Here is a 7,126-nt window from a genome sequence, read left to right on the forward strand (position 1 = left end):
TTTTCACTTTAAATTTGTAAAAGGAAAAAGCTGAAAATTAAATAGTTAAAAGTTGAAATGTGAATAGTTGATTTTTGTATTATATGATTTATTTATTACATTTTATGTGGAGTGAATAAATAAAAGTATATTTACGGTGGCCCCTAGAGACAAATCACATACAAACTTCAAATCACGTACGAACTCTGAAGCATGTACAAACTCCAAAACACGTAAAAACACGTACAAACTCCAAAACACGTAAAAACATGTACAAACTCCGAAGCACGTAAAAACTCCGAAGCACATAAAAACTCCGAAGCACATAAAAACTCAAAACACGTACAAAAGACAACAGAAGTGCTCCAGGATGCTGGGCGCAGTGTTGAGCTTTTGTTATCTTGTGGCTACACAAGCCAGCAAGTACCAACGACCGGATTTGGTGTGTGGTAGTAACAGGTAAATGAACATTTTTTTAAATTATTTGAATATATATGAGTGCCTGTGTATAAATACACAAACAATACACATATGCTTTCAATTGTGTAATTTAAGTGATCTAGTAGCTCTGCTTTGGAAGTTCAGTTCATGCTAGAAATGTGTTTTGGAGTTTGTACGTGTTTTGTCTCTAGGGGCCACCGCATATATTTATATATAAACATATATAAATAAAACCACTTTTTTTTACGTTAGTAATTCCTTTTGTGCATAATTTTTTCTTATTGTTAATAATAAATTAATTAAAGCAACAAAACAACCTGAAGAGCCGGTTCGGAGCCGAAAGAGCCGGCTCTTTTTAGTGAGCCGAACCGAAAGAGCCGGATCTCTAAAAAGAGCTGGAAATCCCATCACTAATGTGCAGTCATATTCAATGTGTTCCCACTGGTGCTGTCAGCGTAAATCTCGTTGAAATGACGTTAACGCCAGAACATGGCAAATCTCCGTTAACGAGCTACCCCGGATCGCCCCGTGCCTGGGGCTGGACGGCCAACACGTTAACGAGCTAACTGCACTAACACACTAGCTCCCACCCATGTAATTGAGCATTGCGTGGCACATCCGACATACTGTTTTCCTTTAGTCCATGACGCGCTTACCTTCAGGGTCATACGTCACATGAAAACCAAAATAGTTCCAAACGCCAGATCTGAATGAGGGTGGGGGAGGTTCAATTTGCCATGTTGCAAGGAGAGCTTAACTTCTGTCTCGCTAGCTTGCCCTGCGCTCAGTGAATCTGCGTTCGACTACTCCGCCTAGGCTCCACTGTCGAGCGCAGATCCACTGAGCGCTCAACACAGACAGCATCGTCAGAAGGAAAGTTGATAAAATAAATTAAAAATTTTGTATTGTTCGATACATATGCGTACCGAACCGAAAGCACTGTATCGAACGGTTCAATATCGATACGAGTATCGTTGCACCCCTAGTAAATAGATTGGGGTTTTTCTACAACATAATTATTCAACAATCAAAAATACAAAACAATATATGTGCACATTAATCCAAAGTTCAGTTTTATATGTCCGATATTGTTTGTAAAATCTGGTGACACAAACAGTCAAAAATTCATTGTTGGTCTGACATGTGGCTCTGTTTACTTTTGAACAATGATGTGCTGCTAAAAAAATCATATGTTAATTAAAAATGTTTTTGTTTAGTAAAAGGACTGAAATCACAAGGAAACTATCACCTTAAAGCCTCATTTTTAATACCATCACAAACAGATCTTTTCCACGCAGTTAACAAAGCTCCAGCACATCCGATCACTGCATCTAAATCTAAAAGAAGACAAAAACATATCAAATATAATTTACACAATGGAAGACTTTTGATTTAATAAATAAGCTCAAAATAAGTTGAATTTTGAATATTGAATATTTGAATATTTGTGGGAAAAATCTGATGCTACCACAAGAATGCAAAGTCACACTGGAAACGATGACAGGCTTGCAGCCCTCTGTCTTCCTGGAGTGAGGTGCCTAATCAGTAGCAGTGAGGTGACAGAAGTTGGTGTCTGTAAGAGTGGCCAAACACTGATACTCTGTCCACTTGTGTAGAGTCTAACGGTGTGTTCACACCGAACGCGATAGAGGCGGGCAGAGCGTCAGGCTTACATGTAAAGTCAATGGAAAGGCGCGATGACCCGCGATTGCGGCTCCCGCGAAAATTCGGAAGCAGATTTGCGTCGCCAAAACGCCTGAAACGCGCGTGAGTGTAGCGCGTTTCAGGCGTTTGACTCGCGAAAAAAAACCACGCGCGTGAGTTTAGGTGTTGCATTTTGTGCATACACGCGTTTCGCGTCCCCCGCTCGAGTTGGAAAAATCTGAACTCCAGCGTCAAATCGCGCCGCGACAACCAATCAGGAGCCTGGTGACGTGGCTGTTACCTAGTTCAAAGGGGCAGATCCAGCCAAAGCCCTTTATTCTTCAATAGAAGGAAGGCTAATCAATGCCGTAGCAAACAACCCGGAGCCGTACGACACCAGCTGCTTTCTGGACCGAGACAGGAATATAAAGGACCGAGCTTGGAGGAAGATATGTGAAGGGCAACCTGGTAAGTTCATTCATTTCTCTTAAGTTTTCTCTAAAGTTTTCACTGACCCGGGGAAGCCGCACAAAAGCTAGCAAGCCACCGCTATTTTCCCACTGACGTACAAATACCGTTCTGCTTTTAGGCATGTTGTCATTTAAGAATATATTTTATTGTTTATTAATAAACAGCTCACAGTGGTCCCGCTGTTCATCTGTCACTGCCTCTTTTTTTTTTTTCTTTTTTTTGCACCGGACAGCATTGCATTCTGCAGCCTGATTGACAAATCTGCTCCGTGTCGTGTCTCCTGCGCTTGCCAAATTTATCATGTTTGGTTTTGATAACCATCACGTCCAATAGAAAAAACAGCACAAAAACACCCATTACTATGAGCCTCATTCGGAAATAGACACCTGCACCGCGAGGGAAAAAGGCGCACGAAAGTGGCGCGCAGATGAAGACAAACCGCGGCATATTAATACTTTTACGTTTTGCAATCTACAAAGGTTTGCACTTTGAGAATCAATTGTGAGAACTGTGACCAATGTTCATGTGTATGTGTGGAAAACAGTGTATAAAGTGTGTGGCCAGGGGCTAGTTATTCTGACAACCCCTGCTGCAATAAATGAGGGACCACTGTCTACTCTATGATTATTATATTCAACCTGTTAACATTTAATACTGTATTGATAGAACCAACTGATTCTGCAGCAGAGCATCCCCTGTTGATTCTCCTGGCTCCCCAGTCCCTGAGCTCCTGCTGCTGCACCCACAGGTATGTACAGCAAGCACTGATACCTTTTTAGTCGGTGGGATTGCCTGTGATGACCTTTACTAAATATCTACAACCAATCTGATTATATCCTGTTTTTGGTTTGTTTGTTTTTTTCAATGTTGAAATTAAAATCTAGTAGCAGCCTTCTCATTTCTTTGTGTTTTGTGCTGTTTTACAGGCCCACAGGGGAGGACGGCTCCGAGGCAGATGAGGGACGTGTCCCAGGACGGTCCATCGGTGGTGGAGCTGGAGCCACACCAGTCTCCAATGGAGCATTTCCTCCTCAGCCTGGTTCCTGCTCTGGAGAGCAGCTGGTCCTTTTTATTCCTGTCTCTCTGTAAATACTTATATTTTATATATTCATGTTTAATGTTTTTCTGTTTGAGAATTTTAATATTATTTCAAATAAATTTTTATAATAACTAATGTCTCAGTTCTACTACACAGCAAATGTTGGCACACGACTTGACACATGTAGAATTTATTTCATATTATACTAATGACAAAATATACTGATACAGTGGGATGCAAAGGTTTGGGCAACCTTGTTAATAGACATCATTTTCCTGTATAAATCGTTGGTTGTTACAATAAAAAAATGTCAGTTAAATATTATACAGGAGACACACACAGTGATATTTGAGAAGTGAAAAGAAGTTTACTGGATTTACAAAAAGTGTGCAATAATTATTTAAACAAAATCAAGCAGGTGCATCAATTTGGGCACCACAAAAAAGAAATGAAATAAATATTTAGTGTATATCAATGTGTGTGTCTCCTATATGATATATGGGGTGCCTTTGTCTGGACGTGCTTCCCATCCAGAGCTGCACAGCACAGAGGGAAGTTCCAGCGCTCCTGGAGTCCCTCTGTGATGGACCGCCAGTCTCCAGGTGAAGGCACAGCCATGAAGTCGTCCACTAGACAGTCCCAGATGGCCGTCGCTGCCTGGGGGGTGATCTGGCTCACCATGGACACACCGACTCTGTAACTGAATGCTTGGTCATGAAGGAGTCCCCGGTGACAAGGAACCTGGACAAAATTGTTCAAAATCAGTATTATGTGTGCTGCAGTTACAAAATACATTATTCAAATTCCAAAACACTTTTGTGATGTCAGATTTAAATCACAAAACTTAAATCTTACATAAAACATTTTGTAATTATAAGGATAATTACAAAATGTATATTAGATAATATCTAAAACAGTTGTGTTTTGTTTTAACTTTAACATATCATAATTTGATTGGTAGCAACTTTCACAACTACAGTGAGCCAATCACTCATAATTCCTAAACATGTCAATCAGGTAGGAATGAAGTGAGACATTAATAGAAAAAAAGAGTTGTATGTTGACATGTAGCCCTTTCCTTGCTTAAATCATTAATATTTTTGAAAAATTAATCTGTGATAAGACAGCTTATCAAGATAGAACCATGTAACTAGAGATGAACCAAACTGTTCACAGTTTTATCTAACTCTGTTTTAATAAAGGCTGGTGACCCCTGTTATAGTCTGACAGCTGCAGGGATTATATACAAATATTCAACTATTCCAGAATTAAACCAGGTCTAAATAAAAAGGAGTGAGTATCACTACAAAGGTTAACTCAGTGGTCCTAATGCTACAGTTTGATATCAGCAAACACCGAGCGCATACATTGATGTGACACCACAGCCATGCTATCATGCAAACACTGATAACAGCATAAATCGAATTAAATCGAGGCTTGATGAGAGCTTCTGAGTATCACTAGAAATATTATAAACAGTCGTCTCTGTACCACAGTTTGCTTTCAGTAAACACCGACAGCATTCACTGTTAGCATAGCACATCCATGTTAGCAGTGTATAAATGGATGGTTTAGCATACTAGCACAGGTATCAATAAAGGACTACCGTATTAAACACTTTTACTAACCTCAGGCAGACGGACAGGCGCTCTGCAGGTGGGATTGAGCGCCTGTAATTGGTGTCTAGGCGGGCGATTCTGGGACCGACGCGGGACAGCAGGTCCTCAAACTGGCCGAGTGAATGACGGTGATAGCGCTGGAATCGGCCGTCATCCAGGCGCAGCTCCTGGAGCAAGTGGTGAAACTCACCAAACTGCTCACGCCTCTGGAGGACCTGATGGACCCAGGTACGGCAAGGATGTCCTTTACGCCGCTACTCTGCTCTCCACAGTAAATAGAGAAGGGAGACTCTCTCTTCAAGCGCTAGCTCGACACCTGCCATCTTGCAAAGATACCGGTCTTGCAAAACTTCCTCCCACATCCCTCCCACATTTCCGGTTCACGCGCGTTAAAATATGATATTTTGGGGCGCGATGGATTTTTCTTGGACACGCGTAGAGGTGCGAATGTGCACGCGTCAAGTTAGGGGCGTTTGGGGCTTTTTTCACGCGCCCATCACGTTCGGTGTGAACACACCGTAAGAAGCTGGAATGCAGGCACACCGGACGAGCTTGTTCTAAAAAATACAGAAAAAAACCCAACATTTCATTAGTATTAAGGCATAAAAACTACAAACAAGTTATACAATGAGAAAAATTTAAAATACCTCATACGTGCTGCAGGCCAATAACCAGAATCAAGAGCAATCTCACACCACGTGAGTGTGAGATTGGTGAAGATAGACACAAGCTCAAGTGATGAGGTTTGAATGTCTCAGTTTGGAAACTGAAAAACTCAGAAGACAGCAATACCTGCACAGAGAGACAGAGTAGAAAAAAAAACATAGATTTTTCATCCATAATGTGAATTAAAAGTCATAAAGTGCCAACTAGTTTAATCATTTGAGTGTGGAATTATTTATGAAATAAACAGGATTTAAATTAATCAATTAATTAAATTAAAAGCTCTGACTTGTATTTTGTTTTTATCAAAGATAAAGAATCATACCTTTCTCTGCTCTGTAGATCACTGGACTCTGACAGGAAGTACAGTTTCCTCAGTATGAGTCATCATTGATGGTTTCAGAGGTGTCGACTGTGGCAGCATAGTGATGGTCTCTAGATAAGGCAGGAGGTCAGGTGATGTGATCTTCTCCATTGAAGACACACTGGTATGGCAGTTCATAAAACAGTAGTGTCTGTGTGGCATGTAGTTATCTGTGCAGTCCAGCACTGATGGGATCAGGTTCAGATCGGCAGTTCATGAAGATGATGTTACGATGTTGTTGTTTCAGCTGAGGATGGTGATGTTTGAAGGTTTTCCCACAAAGGAAACAGGACTGTGTGTGCCCTGTCGGAAGAAAATAAACCTACAAAACATAAAGTGCTTTTAACACCACCCACCCTCCCCACCCACCCATCTCAGCCCCCAAGAGTCAATATAATGCTGGTATGGGGTGTCAGTTAGTAAATCTACTTAGTGCATCAGAAAGCATGGCCTACACCTAAAGCCCATGCTTTCTGACGTCTTTGCAGCTATTTCCAGCTGCTCAGAGAATTCTGACTTGGCCTTTATCCACCCAAACTCAAACCCACCCGGATAAAGGCCAAGTCAGAAAATTGATGCAGAAACTTTCCATTTACATCTAAATCAGTTTTTATAAAAATTCTTTTACCTGTAAAAAATATTTTTCTCCACTAAATGTATTAATACAGAAATCTCTGGTAGCCTAAGGATAGTTTAAAACTTTTTACATTTTTTTGTACCTGTAAAACATGATCAACAAAAACTCATTTACCGAAAAAACCTTTGATTCTACAAAATCTATTATAATCAAGCAAATATAATTGGCGGTATTTATTCATGTGACCCATAATATATACCTGCATTTATCTGGGATTTATTTGTTTGCTATTTAATATTTTGAAAGCCCTTTGACAGGAAGCTCTCATT

The 7,126-nt window shown here is 40.5% G+C and overlaps 1 long non-coding RNA gene across 1 annotated transcript; it reads right to left on the bottom strand.

The window, feature by feature from the left end:
- Window positions 1-3,755: 3,755 nt before the first annotated feature.
- On the bottom strand, window positions 3,756-6,540 carry LOC145425355 (uncharacterized). Its single transcript, XR_013906022.1, has 4 exons — window positions 6,182-6,540; window positions 5,841-5,985; window positions 5,203-5,750; window positions 3,756-4,315 (listed from the first exon to the last, which is right to left on the bottom strand). It is a non-coding gene; the product is annotated as an uncharacterized LOC145425355 (long non-coding RNA).
- Window positions 6,541-7,126: the final 586 nt, after the last annotated feature.

This window comes from Astatotilapia calliptera, chromosome 3, assembly GCF_964374335.1.
Source record: "Astatotilapia calliptera chromosome 3, fAstCal68.1, whole genome shotgun sequence".
In the NCBI taxonomy this organism is placed as follows: Eukaryota; Metazoa; Chordata; class Actinopteri; order Cichliformes; family Cichlidae; genus Astatotilapia; species Astatotilapia calliptera.